Below are 25,555 nucleotides of genomic sequence, written 5' to 3'. Positions count from 1 at the left end.
TTGCGGCTCGCTTCATCCGTGTAAGTGAAAAGACAATAGAGAGAGTGCCAGCAAGGTAGGAGTCAGAGTCTTTTGTAACCTAATCATAGAATTGTCATCTCATCGTCTTTGTATTCTATTGATTAGAAGCAAGTCACTAGCTCGAGCTTACATCCAAGAAGAGAGTATTACACAAGGGCAGAAATACAGGAGAGGGAGATCATTGAGGGTCATCTTAGAAGTCTGCCTACCCCAAAGACCTTGAATTAAATCTACTTTCAACTATTGAAACTGTCATGGCACAAGGGAGGGAAGAAAAGGAGTTTCTTCTGTAAGGACCTTCCTTGCTGCCTAGTCAAGACTCCGAAGTGTTATTTTCATGTTGAGCTCTGATCTAGGTCAGATTAATGTGGTGGCCACAGAAACAGTCTGGTAAGCACAAGTGATTTCTCATTGACTTGTTATTTGCTACTGTCTCTCAGACATCACGGAGGACACGGGCCTTCTACACCACAACATCTCCTCACCCACTTGACTCCTCCATTACAACACCGTTGCTCTAAAATTGCTCTCTTCCTATCTCCTCCAAACAACTTCCCTGATCTCATCCTTTCTTCCAGTTCTAGGTTACAAAAGTCCAGAGAAAAGGTGTAGCTACAGTACAGAAATGGCCTGGCAATCGCTGAACCCTCTTTGGAGAGTGGAGGAGGGGTATAATTGAGTGGGCCAAACAAGTTCTGTTTACCAGGCAGGGGAAGATGAAAGCTGGAAACCCACGTATATTAATATTTTCAGTCTCATCATATAACATTTGTTGGGTGCAGGTTTTATCTCTCTAACCAGACTGCAAACTCCTCGAACGCATGTCCTTATCTTCTGCTTTCTTGTATCCCCCACAGCAAACGTTGGGCTGAGGTGGGATGAACGCATGGCGTGTGCACTGGGCTGTGACATTTTTCCATTGGAATGAGTGATTCAAAGAGATAATGTGGCTGAAAATGCTATGTAAATCGTAACACTCTATATACATGTCACAGTTATTATTGTCACTATCATCGCCATCATCATCATCATCCTATAGCACATTTTTTATGCACCATCTGCAAAAATAGGCCCTCTCCTAGATAGATGCTCTGTCTAGACCGCTAGAATTTGAGCTCAGCAGAATAAACAATCCCTTCCAAGGATACATTGATGCATTGATCCTTTGTTTTACAATTCAGGATTATAAATATTATAGAATGGGAATATTACATATTATATCAATCTTGTTTCTAAATATTATATTTTTTCTGATTATAAAAGCAATCAGGTTTATCATATAGAATTTAGAAATAAAATGAGAACATAAAGGAGAAGAAACCACTGTTAACATTTTACCATGTTTTTTGCAGCTTTTTAAGTATGTGTGTCTGTATGTATATATGTACATTCACAAGTATACGTAATATGTGTGCATACCCAGATATGTGTGCATAGTTATATATACAGATTTTGTTTTGCTGAGTTTATATTCTATCACGAGCAATTTCCTATATTGTTAAATACGCTTGAAAATATTATTGGTGACCTAATATTCCATTCAAATATAAGTAATAACACGTTGAACCTTTTCTCTACTTTTCAGAGATTAAAGTTTCTACTTCTTCACTGATATGAATAATATTCCAGTTGATATGTGGTAATAAACCATTGTCTACATCTCTAGTTGTTTCCTTTGGAATCTTAAAAGTTGAATAACAGGTTAATTGTATGACCTTTTAAAATATTTTTATAGGGGCCAGCCTCATGGCCGAGTGGTTAAGTTCACGTGCTCCGCTTTGGTGGCCCACGGTTAGCCAGTTCAGATCCTGGGTGCAGACCTACACACTGCTCATCAAGCCATGCTGTGGCAGCATCCCACATAGAAGAGCTAGAATGGCCTACAACTAGGATATACGACTATGTACTGCGGCTATGGGGAGAAAAACAAAAGAGGACAAAAGTGATGCTTAAAATATTTTTGTAAATTTGTCAAAGCATTCTTCTGGAAAGAATTTGCCAGTTTCCATTCTTCCAGGAGTCTAGAATGTTCCCTCTCTCTTCCTACCCTCAACTGCATCAAATAATATCATTTTTTAAATTTATGCTGATTTGATAGAAATATACTTGTATTTTGTTTCAATTGTGTTTTTTAATAACTCAAGTTGATTTTTTCCATATTTTTTTGCCATTTGTATTTATTTTGCTGTGAATGACTTATTCATTACTTTTGTCAACTTGACTTTGAATCTTTGGGTTTTCCCTTTTTTCTTCTTAATTGATAAAGTCTCTTTAATAGCTTATTTTAACCTTTTGGCTATCATATTACAATCATTTTTAAACTGCTGTTTGCCATTAAGACTTGTATATGATGTTTTTAGCATCCAAGTAAATTAATTCCTTCCGTAGTATTTATTAGAGCTAGCATGCCATATTCAACTATTTTCCCAAAATTATTAACCATTACCACTTATTTATTTTTGTCTTAAAATATTTCTTATGCATGTAATATATAAAATATATATTAAAGAATGTGTAAAATACGTGTTTAAAGGATGATGATAAAATGAACACTCTAGTTACCACCACTCAATTTAAGAAAAGGAACCAATCTCCGAAATGATTATGATGATCATTTTCTTCCACTTCTTTGTAAGTTTACAAATATGCATATATTCCTAATCAATGCAGGATGTTGTTTAGATTTTCTGGTATTTGAACTTTATATAGATGTAACCACACTGTGTGGGTTTTTTTCTGTCAGTTATTTCTTTCATTCAAAAGCATATAGTTTTAAATTGCCCATGTCGATGCATGTCACTATAATTCTTTGTCTTTGCCGTATAGTGAATATGCCACAGTTTATCTATCCATTATTAATGGATGTTTGGGTTGTTTTCAGGTCGTTGTTGTTTTGCAATTACAGACAGTATTGCTTGGAACATTCTTGTATGTGGCGTGTCTCCTGATGCAAATTTGCAATAGTGTCTCTAGGACATATATTGAGGAGTCAAATTGTTGAGTTCTAGCATATGAGTCTGTTCAGTTTTTCTGGATAAACACCAACGTGCTTACTAAAGTGGTTATTCTAGCTTTATTTCTCTCTAGCAGTGGACAAATTGCCCATGTCTTTTCTTGGACGAGACTTAGAGTTTCTGGCTTTTTAAGTTTTATTTTTTCTGGTGGATATGAAATATTATTTCAGTGTGATTTTAATTAAGATTTTGCTCATTACTGAATGAGATAAAGCACCTCACATGTTTAGGAGTTATTCATGTTTTCTCTTCTGAGAAGTGTTCAAATTCTTTGCTTATTTTTCTGGTTTTTGAAAAAATCTTTTTCTAATTGAATCACAGGTCACATGTGATTTTATTTTTATTCTAACGTTTTGTCATTGTAAGTGCTGCAAATAGATTCTTCCTATTTACCACTTGACTTTCCACTCTGTCATATATTTTGATTGATGAACTGAAGTTCTTAATTTTAAATAGGAAAGTTTGTCAATCTTTGCCTTTATGATCTATTCTTTTTGTGCCTTATTTTTTAAAATCTTCAGTACCTCTGAAAGGGAAATCTCTATTTCCTCCACACACTGAATACTTTACTTCTGACTAGATGTGTGGGTGTTTTCCCCACACCGACCAATTCTCTGATGCCAGCTGAGTGTCCTACAGTTCAATTCAATTATGACATTATCTACCTGGAGTTAGCCTCAGATCCTATAGGTTAAAGGCTCAGTTCCAAAATACTGCCTTCAACTTCAGATGTCAATCGCAAGTCTGGGCCTCCAGTACCTTCAACTGACTGGCTATAGATTGGGGGTTCCCACAACCCATTCCTTAGGTTTGATAATTTGCTATGACGGCTCACAAAACTCAGGGAAATGCTTACTTACATTGACTGGTTTATGATATAATGAAGCATATGATAAATGATACAAATAAGCAGCCAGAGGAAGAGGTACATGGGACAAGGTCCAGAGTGTCCTGCCCCTGTAGAGTTGGGGTGTGCCATCCTCCTGGCTTGTAGACATAGTCACCAACTAAGAGATTTAACACGATTTTTTTTCTTAAAGATTATTGTGGTGATTATTTTTAAAAATTTTACTTATTGTCATGAAATATTATATTAATATATTACTAAAGTTAAACCACCTTTGTAATCCTAGCATAAATCCTGTTTAGCCAGAATGAATTATTCTTGACGTCATATTCAATTCTGTTTGCTAATATTTTATTTAGGATTTTGCCTTCTACATTAGCAATTCCATTTTGTTTTCTTCATTCAGTTTTATGATTCGGGTTGTACTACCTTCACCAGACGTGCCGAGCAGCTACCATCTTTTTCTGTGCTCTAGGGGAATCATTTTATTTTATGTCATTTTTTAGGCTACATAGAACTGGAAAACCAACTCACACTGTTTTTTTAAAAAAATAAATGTGTTTATGTACTTGTATACCAGATGGTAAAGAGGTTGGGTGGGTTTTGAGGTTAGTTTGATACAGTGATCATCTGACATCAATGACTTGGTTTCTTTTCACATCTCCATTCTGCCTTCTGGGATGACAAGCTTTTCAGGCTGGCTCCCTGCCTGGGGGCAGAATGACTGCAGCAATTTCAGGCATTGCATCTTTACAGGGCATTGTTCAGAAGGAGAAGACTGGCTTCTATAAGCTCTCATAAAATCGAGGTATCTTTTTTTGAGATGTCCGTAGGAAACCTCCTCTTCTGTCTCATTTTCTTGAATTGAATTGTATGTACTTTCTATCCATGCAAATACCATGAATTGATTGGCTTATAGATAGGTCACCAATCATGATAACAGGGGAACTCTTGTTACAACAACCAGAACCCCACTCTGAAAATACTGGGAGGGCCATTTCACAGGGCTGTTTTTCTTTTCTTTAGGAAGATTAGCCCTGAGCTAACATCTGCCACCAATCCCCCTCTTTTTTGTTGGGGAAGACTGACCCTGAGCTAACATCCATGCCCATCTTCCTCTACTTTATATGTGGGACGCCTACCACAGCATGGCTTGCCAAGCAGTGCCCTGTCTGCACCCGGGATCCAAACTGGCGAACCCCAGGCTGCCAAAGCAGAACGTGCGAACTTAACCACTGCGCCACTGGGCTGGCCCCTACAGGGCTGTTGACAGTGAGGGAGGGATAGATAGGATGTTGAAGAGACAACCTCAATATTCATTAAAAAGAAGTCCTTTAATAGTTGAAAGTATCCACCTTTAAAAACATTTAGGCTTCCAGTATGTTTTGGACCTATTTTTCTATCTTCATTGCTCTGGTTAGGTTTCCTCTTTCTTATTGAGTCCATTTTGTAATTTATTATCAATTCCAAGGGAATCATTCATTTCATCTTGGTTTTGCAATATGTTAGCCACAATTTTGTGTGGTGTCCTCATATTTTAAATGTCTTATGTGTCCCTATATCTATTATCATATACTTGCTTTTCTTTTTGAGTAAAAGTAATACTATTGAGAGCTTAATTTGGGCTTGGTACTGTGAAAGGAGTTTTACATACATTATCTTGTTTCTATTTCTCTCTTTTTCTTAATTAGATTTATGAGTCTTGTTACAATTTTTGGTTTTTATCTTTTTTTAAAAAAATAACTAGCTCTTTGATTTGTTTATGTCTGCTGGTTCTCTCATTTTTCAATAGTTAACTTTTGCTGCATTTTATCATTTCCTCCTGTTTTTCTTGAGGCTGCCTTTATATTCTCTTTCTAAATTCTCAAGATAACTTAAAAAAATTTTTTCAGTATTTAATGACAAAGCATTAAGTATCTGAATTTATGGATGCTTTTATTTTTAAGTGGGTTTATCATATTCTCATTTAAGATAGTTTCTAAATAGTCTACTATTTTATTTTGCATTTATTCTTTGAATCAATAAGCTCTTAGAAGAGTAGCTTTCAATTTCTATGGCTGGTGCTTTGTAAAGTTATTTTTGAAATTTCTACTCCTACTGAGTCTTGAACAAATAATGTTGGTCTAAACACTGTCTAATTTGGGGAACTTATTGCAGTTTTGTGTCCCAATAAACACAATTTTTAAACCATTCCTTTCAGGCTTAAAAAGAAAAGATAATTTTTCAGTTCGTGGTATTCAAAATTAAAGATATGTCTATTAACACACTTTTGTTAATTATCTTAATCCAGTCATCTCTCTCAATATATTTTTTTGACTGCTTCATTCCTTATATAGTGAAAATTGGGAAATTAAGGCAACTCGTTATATTTCTTTTAATTTCTTAATTCATTTTATTTTGACAAATAATTGCTTCATTAAGTAATTAATTTCCTAAGTAATATGTGAATGCACACATATAATCAGCACCTGGGGTCAAGAAATTGAACATTGATAGCTCAGCCTCATGCTCCTTTCGAGTCACTAACTCTTCAGGTAGCTGCTGTCCTTAATTCTAACTGCAAAGATCAGTTTTGTCTGCCTGTGTGATGTCTCATGTCTGACATCTTTCACTCAACACTCTATGTATGTGAGATTTGTGCATTTTTTTTGTGTGAAGTGTATTAATAATTGGTCTAAATTCTTTAAAAAATTTTTTCGATATCAATTGAGAGAACAGAAAAGCCAACAAATAAACAAAAGCTGAAGGATTATTCTAGATTAAAGGAAAATAAGAATCTATGGCAACCAAATGCATGATTAAATTGGAGGAATTTGAGTATGAACCTTACATTAGTCATTATTATTTTATCAATGCTAAACTTTTTGAGTGTGAAATGGTCTTGTGGTTACAGAGAAGCATCTCTTTGTTCTTAGGCAGTAACATGATGATGTCTCTAGGAGTCAAATATAGGGTCTACAAGTTACATTAAGATAGTTCAGTAAAAGTATTATACATGCACATATATTTGTGTGTGTGTAGAAAGAAAGTAATGAAGTGTGGTAAAATGTTAAAAATTAGTGAAAGATACATTGGTATTCATTGTATCATTCTTGCAACTTTTCTGTGGGTTTGAATTTTTCAGAAGAAAATATTGACAGAAATAAGCATGCATTGTGATTTAAACCTAAGTTCTAAACTCTGAGGAATAGATTTTCTCTTGTGATTCCACTTACCATATGAGGAAACTGAGGCTCAGAGGAGTTTGGTAAATTGCCTAGAGTGTGATTGTGGTGGCTGTGGCCCAGGCCCTCTGACCATCTCCTACTCTTCTTCCACGAAAGCCACAAGGACACTGTTGACAGTTCCAAAAGGTCGAAGCTCCTGGAATTTTATAGTAGGTGGGGGCTACAGTGATCAACTAATCAGATACTCTAATCTTGGAAATGATGTGAAGAGGGGTCAAGTATTTGGTCCAGGTTCATGCAGTGTGTAAGGGATGTCAGAGCCTGCATTACAATCTTGGTTTTCTGATTTTTAGGTCAATATTATTTCACTGCACCACGAAAATCTAAGTTTTTGCGGGAAGACTTCTGCAAAAAACAAACAAACAAACATTCAGAACCCTCCACTTGCTTTCCAGGTTTATGTTTGACTTCTGACCACATGTCATTCAGACATTGTTTATTGCTTGAGTTGGGAATATTTTGTATCACTCCTCTGAATATGTAATATCCTTGGTTTCTTTCTCTAGCCAGGTTGGGAGCGTATCTTGGCATGTAGCAAAATTTCTAAATGTTTATTTCCTCATCTTACATCAACAGTTTGCTGAATCATTTACTTTTTCCCTTTGACAAAGTTTCAGTGCTATCAGTAGAATATGCATCAGGGCAGAAGGGAATTATCATGATGTCAAGCATTATGGGTAATTCTGAGTAAATAGTTCTGCCGAGAGCCATGCTGACTTGCCTGGCAGCAGTCAAAACTCCAAACAGAAGGCTTCCTGCTGTCTGGTTTTGTTGATTTCAGTTTAGTGGCTAGTAGCAGAGTTCTTGGAAACAGGTATGCTGGACCCTTGACAGTCCTCTTGAACTTGAGAGTACTGTCCAGTCTTGTTTATCCTCTTCTCTGAGAAGAGGTTTAGTTTTCAATTCCTTTGTTTCCATTATCCACATCTTTCTGTTTACTTTTCCTTGGCCCCCAGCTTTCCCTGAGAGAAAAGGGATGTTTTTTGTGTTCCCTTCCACACTCAGACTCTGAGCCCTCAAGCTTACGTTTTAATTTGTACAATTTTCAACAGACAGTGTACAATAAATACCTGAATCATATAGATTATAAGAAAGTGATAAATGTTATAAAAATAATTAAAGAGAAAGATTTGGAATGACCTGAAGTGAGATGGGAGGTATCATTGAGAAGGTGACAGTGATGATTGGGTGATGATTTAAAGATGTGAGAAAGTAAGCCATGTAGATATGTGATGGGAGAACATTCTAGAAAGAAGAAGAGTCAGTGGAATGGTGGAAGCATGTCTGACGTTTCTGAGCAATATTAAGGTGGCCAATGTGATTGGAACATTCTATGTAATGAGAAGAGTAATAGGAAATAAGGGGTTGGCCAAGGGCCAGACCCTGTCAGGTCTATCAGGCTATGATAAGGACTTGGGATTTTTTTCCGAGAAAAATGAGAAGCCGGTGACATGATCTGTTTTACATTTTGATTGGCTCACTCTTACTGCTCTTTTGAGACTACTGTTTGGGATGTTGGAGGGAGAGTAGGAGGGAAAGTGCAAGGGTGGAAGCAGAAAGACTAGATAGGCATTTACTGCAACTACCTCAGTGAGAGCTAATGGTGTCTTGTCCAGGGTGCTAGAACTGAGAGTGGTAAGAGTCACATTCTCGATATATTTGGAAGGTAGAGCCAACAGGATTTTGTGATGGATAGGATACGGTGGGTTAGAGAAAGAACAAAAGTTGTAGAAGACTCCTAGGTTTTTGGCCTGAACCATTAGAAGGATGGAGTTGCCATCAGTTGAGATGGGGAAAACTATGGACTTAGATTTGGAGCAGGTGGGGGCAATATAAACAATTCAGTTTCATAAATGTTTAGTTTGATATTTCCATGAGATATCTAAGTAGCGATGTTAACTAGGTAGTTAGATCATGAGCCAGGAGCTCGGAGGACAGATCTGGGCTAAGCTACAAATCTGACTTAGTCCTGGGCACTCTGTCATTAAGAGTTTGAAGTGGAGGAATTAGCAGAGGAGATTGAGGCATTAGCTAGGAGGAAAACCAGGAAATGGACCAGGAGTGTAGTGTCCTGGAAGCCTAGTGAAGAGTATTTTAATGAAGTGGGAGTGATTCTCTGTGTCAACTAAGGCAAAATAGATGAGGAGTAATAATCAACCATTGGGTTTCATACAATCCAAGCTATTGATGACTTTGGCATGATTGTGATGGATGTGAGAATAAAATAGGAATTGGAGTTTTGTTGCAAAGGGGAACAGAGAAATGGGGCCAGAGTTGTAGAGAAGAGTTACATCCACAAATCTCTCTTTTTTTTTTTTTGAGATGAGGTAATGATATTATGTTTGTATGCTGATAGGAATGATCTAACAAAGAGAAAAAGTGATGATGCAGAAGAAAGAGGCAAGAATTGCTGACTGAATGCCCTTGAGTGGGGACGAGGAGATGGGATCCAATGCATACAGGAAGGGGTTAGCCTTAGAGAGGATTGTGCACAGTTTATTTATAGTAACATGAGGAAGGAAGAATGTATAAAAACAGATTCTAGAAGATGGGTAGGAGAAGTCTTGAGAATTTTTGGAAGAGCTTTGATTGCTTCAATTTTGTCAGTGAAATTGGTAGAAAGATCATCAACTGAGAATGAAGATGGGGGAAGAATCTTTGAAGGTTTCAGGAGAAAGGAAAAGGTGAGAAAGGGTTCAAGGAGTCTGACAGAATAAATGGGCAAGAGAAATATACCATGACTGCTTGGCAGAATTAAGAGTCCACCAGAGATTTGGGGTTGTGAATTTAAAGTGATACCAGTCAGAAGGATGATGTGTTTTTCCCTTCCTACATTTGCTTGAAGCAAGTGTGGAATAGGTGGTAAGGAAATGGGAGCCAAAAACATATACAAATGACTGATTATAATGACTGATTGTAGAATTTAGACCAGGTAAGGAGAAACAGGTATATTCAAAATGAACACTTTGTTGCATTTCCTTCTATATTTTTTACACACAGGGCAAGTTGGATTTTAAAAAAATAATAATTATTTTGGATCGTGTCCTTGCATTAAGCATTCTTTCTTGGGCATTTTAACATACCCTAGTTTCCCAAGGGTTAGAGTGTATGCATCCATTTCTCTTTTGGGGGGCATTTGGTTTTGTGAAAGAGACTGCTAGTTTTCCTTAAATATTCTCCCATTATTTAAGAGTAATAGAATCCCTTCTCTTATTTTTAGCTGGGTACATGGACACTGAAATAAGAGACTGTTTGTCAACTTCCATGTAGGAAAGTGACCTAGGGACCATGTGACCATCTTTGGCCAATAAGATGAAAGTGCATATCATGTATGAGTCATCTGGGACCATAACCTTGACAGTGGAAGGTATGTAAATCTATGTGATAGAAAGAACTTGGGTCTCTGACACCATGGGGTACTACTCCTGGCAAAAATAACCATGAAAGACGATTAACTTCTTTTATAAGCCGATATTGTTGTAGGTTTTTGGGAACTCACAGATGAATTGCACTCATCTCATAGTACAAAAGTCTAATATATCCCTTTTTCCTAGGTCGAGCATCCAATTTCTTGTTTCTCTTTAGTCCACATGAGATTATATGAAAATAAAAGCAGAATAAAAGGGAGTAGTTTAAAAAGGGCAAAGAAAAAAATTGAATTTAAAAACTATAAGGTGAAATGCCTCTGAAGTTCAGATTTGTGGCTCTGTAATAACTAACGTGGAATCCCAGATTGGCAGGCACACAGCATCATCACACTATCTAGAGTCTTCTTTCCCAAGCTCCCTCATCTCTCAGACCTATGGGTTGTGAATACAGGTGTACAATTTTCTGTAGCCTACAGCTAGTCTTACCCATGCTGCTCTCTGCCAAGGACAAATCCCAAATAAGTCTGATTTGGGGATTTCACTGACTTCACAGTTCATTGGCAGAGCAGCGATTCTTGAAAATCCCTGTAGTTAGTGAATCCCCTAGCACTTCTTGGTTCAAATCCTCAAATTGGCTTGCTTCTGAAAAGAAAATTCTGATATTCCTTGCTAAAGTTTTTGAGACTTCCTTTCCTGCATTTCCTGCATGCCTCCAGCATACGACTCAATTAAGTAGTTCTCATACTTTAATGACTATAAAATCACCTTGATGAAAATGCCTCTCGTCAGCCACAGCCTCGGGGTTCCTGATTTGGTGGATCTGGGGGTGAGGCTGAGGGTTACTTATTTTTAACCACTGTCACGCCATGGCGCTGCTGTGGCCACTGCATGGATCACATTTTGAGAAACTGCATAGAGGCCTTCGCAGGTCTTGACCGTCTCCAATCCAACTGTACTCTGATTGCTTAGAACAGTTGCATTGTGTGATAGTCTAACAAATGGATGATCTTTACTAATTTTCCCCATTCTTTCTCCAATATGCTAAAAGAGAAAACTCTGTCAAAATAGTAACTCAGGCACCTTGTACTTAAAGGCAAGTACACTTCCAATTTAGGTGTTATTTTGGGATCAAAATATTGGCAGAAAATATTTAGAGGCAAACCGGTTCCTCCACGTCTCTTGTTCAGCTCAAACAATATGAGGGACTTCGGCAGCTGTGACATGACGCCCACTTAGTGAAAAAGGGGACAAAATCCATGCCCATTCCTGAGATTCTTACAGAGAAGCACAAGATCTCTGTCTTTTAATTGTTGTTGTTGTTGATCTGAAGATAAGAACTAGACTTTAATGTTAGAAGGCAGAATTTAAAAAAAAAAACGTTTTTCCGGCTACTAGAGGTTTTTATCCTTCTTGGCTTATAACTTCTAGAAAGATGTCCCAGGATCGATATAAACACACCGAGATGTGGTTTCAGCACCTCTCATTGGCCAGCTGTGTATAGTCCCCTCAGGTTATAGATGGAAGTGTTTGTTGGGGTAAGACTTGCCTAAAACTAGTGCTCTACTGACTACCCATTTGCTTTCCTCTTTTAAAACTCTCCCAACTTTTAATTTCTGGGGCCTCCCCCACCCACTATCTGAGACTCATTTTGATGGAACTGAATTAATTATAATTATTGTCTTTGGAGTTTTCTCTTTGAATTTTATGAATAACTTCATTAAACCTCCCCACCATTTGTGCATGCATACACACACACACTTTAGTTTGTGTAAAGCAGAGATCTAAAAAGAGAAGTTTTGCTCTGACCCTCCTGCCAAGCACATTTGACCGTATCTGGAGACACTTGGGGTCGTCATAAATAGATGGCGGTATTACTGGCATCTAGTGAGTAGGGACCCAAGATATTGCTAAACATCCTGTAATACACAAGACAGTCTCCACAACAAAGAATTTTCCAGCCCAAATGTCAGTAGTGCCAACACAGAGAATTCTTGGTGTGGAGGCTTACAAAGAGTTTATCCATGAGAATATATATTTGTTTTATTTTCATGAAAAGCTAATTCACCCATCAACCAATTGAGATATTGCCAAGTAGCGTTTTTGCATTGTTTTCCCATAATCCCCTCAATTGTAAACCAAAATGAGTTAAGTCAGCGCAAATATCCCAGGGGATCATGATTGACAAATAAGGAAGAGTTAACTCTGGCGTGGCAGGCTCCCTCCAGATCTATTCAGTGACCTCATCTTAGATTATGGTCCACACACTGTGCTCTTTGGTGCTCGCTCATTTCTCCTTTCCCTACCACCCAGGACATTGGGTGCAGACTTCTTCTCAAATCCTGTGATACCATGAAGCCTCTTCTCTCTACATCATTCTCAAGGCCTAGCGGGACTTTTAGTGTTCAGGCAAATAAACACGCTACCAATAATCCAATAAAACCTTTACAGACATCGGATATAAACCATGGCGAAGAGCAGTGCACAATCTATAAATGCTGGCTTCTTTTTTTATAAACCCTGCACTTGAGCCCTGAAAGCAACACAAATCAAAGCTAATAAAAGTGCCAAGGTTCTCCCCTTATTGTTCCTAATGGGTTGATTCACCCTATCTATGCTCCTCCCCTAGTGACCACAGGCTGTCTCAGCTCCCAGATGGAAGAGAGAGGAGAGGCATATGGAGTATGGGGGAGGAAGAACTAGTTTCAAACACGTCTTTAATCAGGATGACTTTCTCCTTTGATGCTCAATAGCTGCAGACAAGTAAGTGCCATCACCCTGAGCCATAGCTAGCCAATGTCTCGTGCTCCCAGAGACAGAACACAAGACACAGCTAAATCCTGGAGCTCATTTTTGTCCCAGCTGTGTTTTCCAACTCTTACTTTATGAAGGAGCGGCAATTAGTCTATGCTATAAATGAAAACAGATTAGAACTGATGAGTGTGAGTTGTGTGATAAAAAGCTTGCCCCAAAGCGGAGGTAAGAGGAAACTGCAGTTGGATGTTAGTCTTTTCATAGGGAAAATTTTATCTTTGGCAGAATGACTGCAGGGTTTTGCTGTAAATCAAAACACTAGCGCTTTATTCTGAGTCACAAGCTCAGATGTCTCTAGGGACCAAGCAGATGACATAAACGAGTGAAAAGGAGGGGAAAGGGGGAAAAAGTTGTGCAGGGCTCTTTGCTCATCTAGATATATGCCTTCCTTACAGTCTCCACCCCTCTCCCAACATCTCCACCAAATTGTTGGCAAATAGAAATGTGTTTTCAGATCTTCCCATTTTTAAAAGATATATGATAAACACTACTTTTGAATAGAAACACTTCCAATTTTTATAACATGGGTAAGTAATTTCATTTAGAAAAAAGTTGCATGGGCCCAAAAACAGACAGACTAAAACATATCTGTGGGCTGGATCCAGCTGTGGGCTGCCAGTCTGGGTACCACTTTTGCTCATCGTCTTGTATTCAATGTATCTTCCTTGAAAAAAATAGCTTATGATGTTCATTAGTCCCAGGACCCTGATCAAGGCTTTACAGAGTATATCATTACTGTTTTTTAACCTTCATATCAGGACTCACATGGATTCCCAGAAAGTAGCAGGTGGCAGGTGGCAGGGTAATTTGTTGGCATCCCTTTTCATGCCATGCCTTGTCCTCTAGGTGTCACTGAAGCTCTCCTTTGGGGAGAGTGCTGGTCATTGACCTCCCAGTCCCCTTCACGGTAGGGCTTTCCTGATGACCTGGCCCTGTGGAGTCAGCCAGCCACGGAGAAACAAAGATTACACATAGGCTTCCCTTGACTAAAGATGCCAGTAACCATCAAAATCAGACCAGAGCTTCATATAGCTGCAGGCACCAAGAGGCCACTCAGGAATCTTTCTTGATCTGGTTTTGCTCTGTTGGAATGTGACGTCTTCTCAACCGCTCCTACTTTTCAGAGCAATATTGCAGAAAAGCAGTGGAGAACAGCTTATGTTAACTAGAACTCACACTCACAGCCTACCAGGAAAGGTGATGCTTTCATCCAGGGGGAAGGTGCAGGAAGGGTGGTGAGGAAAGGGCTTATTAGATCAATTGGCACAATCATTCTGGATGCATCCAGTGGGAGAAATCTGGGGCTGCTCCCAATCTCTGGAATTGCATTCTTCCCTGGAAAGATGGTTAGCAAGGAGGCGCAGGTGTTCCGGGAATGCAAACAAACCCTCTCAATTCTCTTTGAATTGTCAACACCTATTAGCAACCTGCCCTCCCACTGTTCCCCAACTGTTGGAGCCCAAGTGAGTACATAGTTGGAAGATAGAAACTGGACTAGCCAATTGACTCTGGGTTCTATTTAACTATCAATATATGCAATGATGTCTTCACTAGTATTTAGTGGAAAAAACATAAACATATAAATAAAGAATGTTTAAGTTCCCCCATACTAACCTGGAGAAGTAGGTGATCAATATTTTCCCATCTCTTTCTTCTCCCTGTCTCTTCTTCTCCAAATATTTGTTTAGCATCTTCTATTGTGCAAAAGTTTGGATACACCTAACTTCTGGGAGGGGCCTCCCTTACCATCAAGACATTATGTGTTGACAAAAAGAATATACGTTATGTGGAAAATTAGAAAGGCACATGTGTGTTATTAGATGTTCAGTAAATGTTGTTGCCGCAGCTGCTGTTATCGTCATCATTATTCTTTGAGAGAGGGGAAGTTGTTACCTTGTAGTGGCCAGGAAATGCTTCAAGAAGATATAGAGTTTGGATAGTCAGGAGGAGAAGTGATTGAGTTGGGAGTTGGGCCTGGAGTTGGGGTAAATATTATGAGAAAGGTCTGGCTGTGGGCTTAGCGGTAATTTGGCTGGAGAAACAAGTTCCTATAGATACTAAGTGTGATAGAGCAGAAAGACTAGCAGATAATTCAAATATTGGGCAACTTAATTCACCTTCCTGAGCTTCTATAAAATGGGGATATAGTGCTTATCCCATTGAGCTTCTGCAAATATAAATATTATACATGTTATATATTATATAATATTTTATAAATAGCATATAATATATTATGTATGTTATGTTATATATTATAAGTATAATTAAGCAAAATAAGTAATGAAATAATGCACACAGGATGAAGCATGGTGCCTGGCCCTGTTTTTGTACTCTCAGCATAATAGATTAAATCTGTTTGATATGTTTGGGTATTTTTCTGCTAGCCTTTGGTGATGAAAGCTCTGATTTATAGGAAGCTGTCAATCTATATTAAATACTCACAAACTACTTTGAACCATTTTACAGCTGGGAGAGGGGAAGAAACTGTGTACAATCTTACATTTTACATTACTAATTTGAAGTTTCTATTAATTTGAGTATGGCTAGCATTTCTAGAAAGAAATATGCTAACAAAATTAATAGTGCTTACAGGGCCAGCCCCATGGCTGAGTGGTTGTTTGTGTGCTCTACTTGGGTGGCCTGGGGTTTCATCAGTTCGGATCCTGGACACAGACCTAGCACTGCTCATCAGGCCATGCTGAGGCAGCGTCCCACATGCCACAACCAGAAAGACCTACAACTAGAATATACAACTGCGTACTGGGGGGCTTTGGGGAGAAGAAGAAGAAAAAAAAGAAGAAGATTGGCAACAGAAGTTACCTCAGGTGCCAATCTTAAAAAAATATATATATAATAGTGTTTAAAAGTGCACAGGTACCAACCCGGGGCTTTAAGGCGGGTTGTTTACATTATTTAGGAGAACGACTTTGCCACTAATGCAATGTTATGCAGTTCTAAAGGAAGTACTTCCTTGCCACTCGTTGAGGTCCTAATTACAAGCCATTCTTGTCTCTGCATTAAATTGAATGTGTCTAGTGGACCTCTACACTGCCAGACTTTCATCATGCATTTCTAAGTCCTTTATGCATCAAAAAGTAATAAGCTATCTTTTAAACTATGACGTAGTTCTACTTTCACTGACTATTGATCTCTCTCCCCTGGTTTTCCTGTTATTTTCTGCATAAATCTACAAAATTTCAAATTCAGTACAAATAAGTGCATATTGAATGGAGACCTCCTGGGGATGTCCTGCCCTGAGGAACGGGCCTTGGATTTTGTCATCCCATGTTTATATGAATTTCACAACCGTTGGTCACTCCTGGACTTTTCTCTCCTGTCTCTTCCCTTTTCTTTGTTGAAGATGTCTCTTTCCTAGGACAGATCTTGTGGAGCCTGTCCTTCACTACTCCCTGAGTACCCATATTCTCCATTGTTTAACCTCCAGGAGAGAGTTCTAGAAAGGGGAAATGAAGGCGGGAAGTTGAAGTGGGATTTGTAGTACAAAACTTAGCCCCATGCTTCCACGTTGCTGAACTGTTTAGTCATAACGTGTTCTCAGTGGCTCTTTTGCCTCTTTAGTGAATACTAGAAGAGACCGTGCTTTCCCTTGAGCCTTACTTCCAGGACAGAGTAGGACACAGAGCGGCGGGAAATTCCACCTCTCCACGCAAGGTATGGAACACAAGTCACCTGAGAGGAGGTTTCACGGCACAGCCTTCTGGTTTCTCCTTTCTGCAATCTTAATTTTCTTTGCCTTTGCTCTTACCTACTCTCCCAGCCCTCCATGTGACCTCAGCTCCGTAGGTTCCCAGACTGTTATTTCATTTGAAGATCACCTGGTTCCTCCCCTACCAACTGTTGAGCTTCCGAGACCCTCGCCCTCCTCATTGATCGATTTTATTTCTTTGGCTAATATGCTCAGTTATTCATTCTAGCCCTTCACTAAGCCCTAAGCAGCCTTTTCTCTGCTTCCCCAGAATTATTTTGGGAAGGAGAAGCTGAGCTAGGGCACAGCTAACTGCAGAAAGGACAACTGAATCCCTTCTACACAATTGGTTTTCTGGTCCCAGTCAGCTCTGGTTTCCTCCTGCTTCTGACACCATCTTTCCTTATTTCCTGTGAGTTTCTGATTAGTATTCTGAAAGAGCGTTCTCTGATGGCGTTAGTGGGAAAGGAGACGGTCAATTTATTTATACCCAGCCTCAGGGCAGAACCACCATGTGTACATAAAGCTATTGAGATGCAGAAAATACTGTGTGTGTGTAGATATATACATATCGAATAGAGATGATGCTTAGAGTGGAAATCTATTGCCCCATGGGTTGGAAAAGTGACTAACAGTAGGATATAAAAATGCCAGAGAAAGACTTGATGTTATTGCTAAATGGAGGTCACTTTTTCAAACTCATGGTTAATAGTTGCCTCTGGAAATGCTTTCTCCTATATAGGCAATCGCAGTGTCATTTGTATGTGCACTTGTTCTGCCCTAACTTAAGGTGGTGTCCTGGCCTCATGTCATAGGAAAGAATGTATCTTTGTTAAGTCTTTTACTTCCGGGATTGACAGTGTGGGTCAGTGGCCCGGGGCATACCGCAAAGGGAAATAGGGAACAAGGACTTCTGGTGGGCTCGTAGCTGTGATGTGTTGGTGGAATCACCCTGGGTGTAGGGTCAGGGGAGCTGAATTTGGGTTCCAGCTCTCCTGCATATTGAAGGTTCAGAGATAATCTTATCTCAGTCTTCTCTTAACTTCATCTTTAGGATTGTTTAGGACTAAACTATGTCTCTATCTATCTATCTATCTATCTACCTATCAATCATCTATCTATCATCTATCTGTCATCTATTTATCTGTCTGTCTAGTTTATAAATGTAGCTCTATGGCATTTCTGTGTCTATAGTGTATTTATATATGTAATGAGAGAACATGATCAGCATAAGTATCCATGCTGGGTTTGATTCCCTTTTAAGTATTCTCATAGTGTCTTATATTTTTTGGTCCTGGCACTTTCAAATCTATAATAAAGCAATTATTAATGTAACTTTTCTATGGTAAGTTCCGTGAGGGGGCAGGGACTTTATCCTCGCCCTGAGAACAATATAACAATGTCTAGCACTTGGAAGGAATTTACTATATATTTTTGAATGAATGAATGATAAATCTTAAAGTTTGTTAAGTCTTAGTAAGAATGAGCCATATTAGGGTTTTTTTTTTTCCTTTGTTAAAATAAGGTTTTATTCAATTATTTGACCTACAGAGTTATACCCTATTTTTCACCTATTCTCAGGTATTTAGAACCAGAACTTTAAGATTTTTCTAAATAAATTTTTATCAGTTTCTACCTAGTTTAGCTACTTAGAATCTATCTATCTACTCTATAAAATTGCCAACTATAACAGAGATTTCTGACTGATGCCACAAAATACAGATTTAATAGGAATATCAAATAGCCATATCTGTAAGTAATAGTTCAAATGTCTGTATTCCTCCAAATGCTGATAGAGTGAAACTTCTGTATACCCTAAAGCTACAATGACAACACTTACAGAACTTTAAAAATAGTTTTGTAGAAAATATGGGGGCATTTCTTCCCAAATTTTAAAAACGATTTCCTGTACCTAAGTTAAGCAGACTGGAAAGTAAAACAGAAAGGTCTACCCCACGATCCGAGACTAAGGGCTCAGAGCCCCCAAAAGCACAACAGTTTAAGATTTTACACCAGCGACATCAGGGAGGGGCCCCACTGCTGTGGATGTCAGTATTCTGCATCGATGTGCTTGGCAATGGTGTTCAGCTGAATATTTGAAGTTCCTTCATATATTGTACCAATCTTGGCATTTCGGAAGTACTTTTCCACAGGGTAAGCTTTGACGTAGCCCGCTCCTCCCATCCAGTCGATACATTTACTAGTTGTTCGTCCCGCGATCTCTGATGCATAGTATTTGGCCATAGATGCTTCTTTTATGAACGGCCTTCCAGCTTCCGCAAGCCTGGCTGTGTTGTATGTTAGTAATCTTGCAGCTTCCAGCTGAGTGGCCACGTGAGCCACTTGGTGTTGGAGCCCCTGGAAGTCAAATAATCTGGTGCCAAATTGTACCCTTTCTTTAATATATGGAATAGTGTAGTCAAAACATCCTTGAGCCAGTCCCAGCATCTGTGCAGCAATTCCTACTCTACCTTTATTAAGCATCCCTATGGCATACTTGTAACCATGTCCAATTTGTCCCAGGACATTGGCTTCTGGAACCTTGACATTGTCAAATGTTAATGGACAGGTGCAAGAAGCTCTGAGTCCCAATTTGTTTTCTGGTTTCCCTATATGAAGCCCTTCAGTACCACGATCTACTAAGAAGCAGGTGATTCCTTTATACCCCCTGGTAGGGTCGACGTTTGCCATCACCAGGAAGAGCCCTGCGTACTCAGCATGGCTGATCCACATCTTTGACCCGTTGATGACAAAATAATCTCCCTTTTTATCAGCTCTGGTCTTCAGACTAAATGAATCGCTTCCTGCTCCAGCCTCTGAAAGGCAGAAACTTCCTATTTCTTCTGTAGCTAGCTTGGTCAAATAGGTAGCCTTTTGTTCTTCTGTTCCATGTTTCATGATCAGTGTGTTAATTAGTGTGTTCTGGAGGTCACAAAACAAAGCCACAGATGCATTAACTTTGGCTAATTCCTCTATCGCTAGGACAGAGGAGAAAAACGAAGCTCCCGTTCCTCCATAGATGGTGTCAATTTCAATTCCCATCAACCCATGTTGAAATAATCCTTGTATTACTGATTTTTCCACTTTTGAATTTTCATCCATTGTTAAAACCAAAGGAGCAATTTGTTCCTGGGCAAATCTTTCAACTGTCCTCTTTAGCATCGTCTCCTCCTCTGTGAATGTTTGCAGGGGGGCGTAGGGGAGCCCATTATTTGCTATATTGAGTAGAGCTTCTGACTGGGAAGATCTGGGGATGTGAGGAGGAGCTTTCCAAGAAGACAGGCAAGTCAGGAAGTTTCTTCTTAACTGGTGGGCTCTGGGGGCATCTTGGTGAGGGGAGGATCCTCTCCAGAGACTGAGACATTGGTGGGGGCCGTCCATATTAGGGTTTTTTTGGTGACTAATGGACACTGACATCTCTTTTGGTCTCTTTTGATTGTGGACTAAATAACATGATTCAATAATATTCTAGGTGCTTATATTACTAATTATTGTTATCTAATTTAAGATTTTTATAGCTGTCTCACAAAATGAGATTCTAAGCCCCAGTTTATGGCTGTAACTCTTGAGGTGTCCTGGACCTTGGTTCCAGCCAGTGTTCTTCATTTGTAGACTGACTCTCATCTTGAAACACAGATCTCAACCTCACCCAAGACTGTCTAACCCAAAGCTTATATGCGGGTATGGATATAGAAACTCCACAGCAGAGTTCCTAGGTTGGTGTACATTTCTGACATTTGCTGCATCACCCCCACTAATAACCTAGTAATCATCTGGCCAGGTGTTTGGGGTTTGATTTTAAAAATGTGGTCATAGAAACACTAAGGAGAGCAGTTTTTCATATGTCAGGGCAAGGTGAGTCATAGAGTGTTAGAAAGAGGAGGAACATTAGAATTGGCAATTGGACCAACTTTATCTTACAGATGTGGTAAATGAAGTCTAGAGAGATAATAGAATTGCCCAAAACTACACAGGAAGTTTTTGATGGGACCAGAATTATAATCCAGGTCCTCTTATTGCTAGCATAACAGAATTTGTTTGGGATTGGGACTTTCCCTAAATTTTTGAATTTCAGCTGGTAGATTGTAATAAGAGTCGTGAAATACTCCTTTCCGTTCCAAAAATGCTCCCAATAAGCAGATACCTTCTCAGGGCTTGCTAAACAGATACAGATTTGAGCCTACTAGTTCTTGCTTTACACCCACACTCCAAAACACATCAAGGAAGACTGGGGTTGGGGAGTGGAGGAACAGCCATGCAAGGCCAGGCTTTTGGTGAGAATGCTTCTTGCTCTCTCGGTCCTGCAGAAGCTGAGTGTTTGGAAGCTCCAGGGTAGTTGGTGGTCGAGACTGAAGATGCCTGCAAGAGAGGAAAACCAGCCTTTCTTTTCCAGCTGGATGGATGCTTGCTGAGATGTAGAACCTATAGTTCCAACTTGCAGTGAGGGAGCTGGGAGCCAAGAGCTGGGCAGTTGGTGGAGACTTGGCTGGCAGAGAAATTATGTCGCCCCCCCCCCCCTCCTCCTTGCTTTAACCTCCCTCCAAAGAGAGGGCAGATGTCTCTTGCCTCTGTCATGACATCTAATTCTTACTCTTAAATTTGGTGTGTTAGGCAGGAATTTTATATTTCAGTTCAGAATTGCGTGTCCTGCAGTTCACACCATTTCATAGGAAGACTCCTGTTGTTTCACTACCTATTTTATAGCCTTTTTTTATTGTTATCTTTGCAGTGTCTAGTTGGGAAGAGGATAGTTTGGGGTTGAAGACTTTCCAGTAAAAGGGATCCCAAGGCTGTGCTTAAAATGGCAATAAGTTTAAATGTCCCTATTGTGTGAGATTGGACCCTAAATAATCTGCCATAGTGCTCACTGACAGTATGCTGAAGACCTGAAGAAATAAACAAATAATGATTGAACAAAGACCTCCAACAGGAACACATCCTACAGTATTTACATCAGTGAAGAACCTGATACCTAAATTGACCATAAAAGGTCCATATGTTGTTATTGTTACACGGCGTGGCTTCAGAGCCAGACAATTTTGGGTTCAAATCCCAGTTCTATTACTTGCCAGCTGTGTGATCTTTGACTAGATATGTGATTGATCTATGCCCCAGTCTTCTTAGCAGTAAAACTAAGATGTTAACACCATCTTTTATAGGGTTGTGATGAGAAATGGAGATACTGCCTAGAAGGTTCTTAGCAAAATGCCCAGTAGAAGATGATCAGTTTAAGCCTCACTATTTATTCAGCAAATTCTGATCAACATCTAATCTGTCCCAACGTCTGAGTAGGGGACCGGGTATAGACACATTCGTAGGGCAAAACTCCTTTCCTTAAGAAGGTCACAATTTATCTCAGTAGAAAAAGAAGAAAAGTAGTCTTACCTAAAGAACTTAGTTTGGAAATTAAGGAAATGATTAGTAAGGCTTCCCTTTGGAGTGGTCAAAATGCTTTCCGTTGTACATGCTTTAAGATGTAACATTTACCCATATATTCGTCCATACAATTATCATCTTTTTTAAAAAAGGAACTCAACTCTGTGATAAGAGATAGAGGGAGTAAAAAGGACATTAGAAAGAGCTACATCTACAAACACCTTCATGGATTGTAGATTGTCAGCACAATGGCTTAGTTGATAGTTAGAGGAACAAAGATGAGCAATTATTAGTCTCATTGTCCTGAAAATCAGTTAGAATCTTGTTTCCATTTGATCAGAGACTATGGCCTTCAATAGGATCAGTTACTACATTTTTCATAAATAAGTTTGTGTAGAGACTGGGAAAATCAGTACAAAGCCTTTAACTCTTATATAGAAAATCCAAAGCTTGAGAGTGGATCCATAGTGTAATTGAGTGTTAAAATTACCACTGAAATTCTGAGGTATATAAGCTGCCAAATACTAAGAAGAATTGCTGAAAAAGAATTGTAATTTTCCAAAGGAAATATTTATCATCAAATACCGTGACTTTTGAACTCTTTAGGAGGATCAAGCATGTGGAAAGAGGCCAATGTAGAAAGAGGGTTGGTACAAATAAAATGTTGAGGACTCCACCCTATGTCGCCCCGACTGCCTTAAGCCTGGAGGGGCAGCCTCAGTAGGGCCACTGGAGTAGCCCTACATACGACTTCTGGATTTTGGGAGACATAGTGGATTACAGTTGGATTCCCACCCAGATAATCTAGAGGATAATCAACATGCTGAATAATTGCATTGATGGTGGGTTATCAGTGTTGTTAAGTTGGAATCAGTTCTCTGGGCAAAGGATGTATGTGTGTTCCCTGGAGACTAGACATGTGTGACTTGTGCAAGAGGGAAAAGCAAAGAGCCATCTCAGGCTCCATTCAGCGGAGCCATCAAGGAAGGTAAAGAAACACCAGCTACAATATGGGAGAGGAAATGCTCTCTAGGGACTGTGTAGCAGGGTCTCAGGAAACCTACTGGAATAGAGATCTATCTACTCATGTCAAGAGAACTGAGAGTGAGAAGACCCTGTGATGAGAAATAGCAAATTATACATCTGTCCCCAGTTGGCCTCCACATCAGAGAGTAACTGCACCCACCATATGAGACTGGATCTTTCCCCTTATGCCCTCTCCTTGGGTCTCACACTGGAGGAACCCGAAATACCTGTAAATGAGTTTGAAGGAAGTGATACCTCATACCTCCCTCTCTGAATCCCGGCCTCATTCAAATTTCCAGTTCACTACCAAACGCGACTAGGAGAAGCCTTGCCTTTGCATACAGATTACAATATCTATCTGCATATTTCACAAGATATTTCTAATTTGAACTTCTGTCATATAAGAGCTAAAAGTCATGAGATCTACCCATGAGTTCATTCAGGAGCAAGAGGAAGATTACTCTCAATAAACAAATATGGAAGAAAGGTGTTTGAGATGAAACCCTAAGCATCATGTAGGTTCAGTGAATGGATCATGGTAACATTCCTGTTATATCAGCAGGACGTGTATTGGTTGGCTGTTTGTACTACACAGAAGGTGAAGGGGGATGTTTATAAAGATGGAAGGAAGCCAGGATTTTTTAATTAAGAAGATTCCCTACCTTATTTATTACCAATCCCTCCTTCCCACCCCTGCCCTCAAGAGGATAATAGAAGGCCTTCAGATTTCCAGATTCCTGATCCTTTTTCCAGAATTTACCTGTTCTGTCTCATTTCTTCCAACCCCAAACCGCCACTGAATGACCACATAGCAGTGATGCGTTAATAAGCGATGTAAGACGTGGTGTTATTTTGTCTATTAGTGGGAATTATGTAAAGAGTTGTTAATAAGAGGCATCTAACAGTTGCCAGATTGATGGAGGAGATGATTTGAAGCAGGGAGAATTTTGGTTTCCTTCAAATCAGACCCTGCCAGCATCCGGCACTCTGAGGGTAAAGGTGCTCTGATAGACTTGCACCTGGATCTGGTCCAGCCACAGCCACACGCCCAATGTCAGGGGGCTTCCTCCTGTGTAAGGCATCAGCCGCTTTCTTGGTGCAATTTCAGAAGGACACTCCTATCTTCTGCCACCTGCAGCTGCATCTTGAACTTCTAAGTCTCTTTCATTGACGATGCACCCCAGTTCTTTTGCCAACAACATCCTCTAACCTCAACATTCCCCCTTATGTAAGAACGAGATAGCTAAACGGGGTTGGAGGCAGCAAGGAGGAAGACAGGACTGATTGGAAAGAATTCCATTAGAAAATAAAACATTTCTCCCCATTTGAAGTGAACAAAGTCTGCTAACACGTATTCCCGCTTGCTGGGGTTTCTAGCTGTTCCCTCTTGAGCACTTGGGTTTCAAAGCCCTGTGTGCCTATGCTAGGACTGTTTGCTCTGTTGCCAGAGTAATTACAGCCTGACAGTGCTCAGCTCTGTTACTGTTTTTGTGACTATTATTAATACTTCTGTGCTCATGGATTCTGAAGCCCTGTGTACACAGATGTAAACCCTGGGGAATCACAAAGCCACAGGCACAGCGTTTGCAGTCACCACTTGGCAGTTCTTGGATTCATACGGATTTAGCACATTCCCTTTATCTGGTAGGCAAAACCAGAGGTGTTTAGACTTATGCCCATTGGGAGAGAGGATTCCCTCAGAAATGTCAGCTCTCCACTCTAGGCAGCGGGCAAGATAGAAGGAGAGCCCCTTCATTTTCATCTGAAGAGATCTACATGTGTCACTTGACTGGGGAGGCCTCTTGCCTGCAACTGGGCCATTGAGAGTCACATTCAAGGCCCAACTATTTGGGGGCTAGATGGAAAGCTCTGGGCAATGGATTCCATCATTGCTTTGCACACAGCAAAACTAATTTTCATTAAAATATGTATGAAACAAATTTCTCCTTGCTTTCTTTTTGTGTGCATGTTTCAAAATGCAACATTTACACATATCATCAAATTGTCAACCTATTTGCAATTTGCTAGGTGCCATTGCTGAAAAACAGAAAAGTTTTAGAGGGATTAAGACATAATTTTTTTTCCTTATGGTTAGTTGTATTAATAATCCAATGCTGTCAATAAGATTTCCATAGTGATTTTTTAGTTCAAACATTTTA

At 39.4% G+C, this 25,555-nt stretch overlaps 1 protein-coding gene and 1 pseudogene across 6 annotated transcripts in view; one reads left to right on the top strand and one right to left on the bottom strand.

The window, feature by feature from the left end:
• AGBL1 (AGBL carboxypeptidase 1) overlaps positions 1–25,555 on the top strand; it is a 754,053-nt gene that overhangs the window by 497,333 nt on the left and 231,165 nt on the right. The gene's annotated exons all lie outside the window — the stretch shown is intronic.
• LOC103557817 (short/branched chain specific acyl-CoA dehydrogenase, mitochondrial pseudogene) lies at positions 18,493–20,340 on the bottom strand (annotated as a pseudogene).

The sequence above is a fragment of the Equus przewalskii genome, chromosome 1, assembly GCF_037783145.1.
Source record: "Equus przewalskii isolate Varuska chromosome 1, EquPr2, whole genome shotgun sequence".
NCBI lineage: Eukaryota > Metazoa > Chordata > Mammalia > Perissodactyla > Equidae > Equus > Equus przewalskii.
Note: the sequence above shows the minus strand (reverse complement) of the source record. Positions and strands in the feature narration are given on the sequence as shown.